The sequence below is a fragment of the Corylus avellana genome, chromosome ca4 (assembly GCF_901000735.1).
Source record: "Corylus avellana chromosome ca4, CavTom2PMs-1.0".
In the NCBI taxonomy this organism is placed as follows: domain Eukaryota; kingdom Viridiplantae; phylum Streptophyta; class Magnoliopsida; order Fagales; family Betulaceae; genus Corylus; species Corylus avellana.
In genome coordinates this window covers 9,222,810-9,224,317 of record NC_081544.1, presented here as the reverse complement: position 1 = coordinate 9,224,317, position 1,508 = coordinate 9,222,810, and positions in this window count along the sequence as shown.

Below are 1,508 nucleotides of genomic sequence, written 5' to 3'. Positions count from 1 at the left end.
TTTGACCATGTAGTGATAATGCTCCAATGGAAAAAGATGTCATGAGTTTTCGTAGGTTGTTCTTTTTTTCAATTAGGTAGATAACCGTGGCATATTCTTGTAATTGATGGCAATCGTGAAGTCGAGAGCTTTGGCTTTTGAGCATAAACTAATAACTCTTTCTAAGTCCTATTTGTGGTCCATCTTTTGAAATCAAAATCTAAATTCACTGATTTAAGCTAAGATGTATAGTTTCCTCAACAACAAAAAAAGGCACTAATTGATAGATCCTCAATTAGGTTGTCACAAGAATTACTATCACTATCAATGGAATATTGATCTTCATGAGATATATTACTCATAGACCCCGTAAAAGTAATTTTTAATACTGTTTTTGGAAAGTTATGAATTCTTGATATCAATGTTCATTTAGGCTGAAAGCTTATCCTTATGAATTGATCTCATAGGTTTATCTCCTTTCCTTTAATTTGCATCTTTCTTTTATAACATTAATGCTCGGAATTTATGGGCAGTATATATACGACCATATATATATATAGCAGGGAGTACTACTAATTAACGAGAGAGTAAGCTATATATATATTCAAAAACCAAATTCATATATATGGAGTGAAGCTAGCATTATATTAATCCTCATGTAAATATATATATCAAATTCAAAATATTAGACAATCAAATTCAAAATATTAGACGAAATTAGCACAAACATCACCCAACCTAGCATGCAAACACCAAATCCAAACCAAACAAATAAATAAGTACAAGGATGCATGTACATATATATATACCTGTGAGGAGCTCCTGCAGGAGCTAAAAATGAAGGTAGCTAGAGAGGACGACGGGCGGTGGGTTCAGAAAATGCGCTGAGGGCGTTTTTTTTGTAACAGTGCAATCGTGAATGAGAAACTGATCCCTTGAGAGAGAGTACCCGGTGGAGAAGAGAAAAAAATGCACAGCTTAATAAAGAAAGACTTTGGGCAGAAGAAAAAAAAAATTCCCCAAGTTCAACAATGGCGCTCGGAAGAAAGAAAGAAAAACAGAGGAAAATGATGCTTCATTGGGAGAACAGAGAGACACAAACAGAGAGAGAGAACACGTACGTACAGTGGAAGTGCCTCTAGCTGGCCAGCTGGGGGAAAAGAAAAAAAAAAATTTCAAAACTTCAGCGAATAATTAAGAGGCATGGCGCGCTGGCCGGAGGGATGGGACGCGCAGCGCGCGGTTCGGAGTGCAGGATTCCATTTACTGACGTGCCGTGTTTGGCACGTCAGTAAATCCTGACATGCCAAACATGGCCTGTCAGGAATGCTATATATATATAAACAAAAAAGGGAATAGCTATAATTATATTTAATTATAATTTTAAATATCTGATAATTCTAATGTTATATATAATTATTCTAACATGGGATGTGCCACGTCAGACTTTTACTGACGTGGCTATGTGCCACGTCAGAAAAAATCTGACATGGCAGATCACCACGCCAGAAAAGGCTGACGTGGCATAT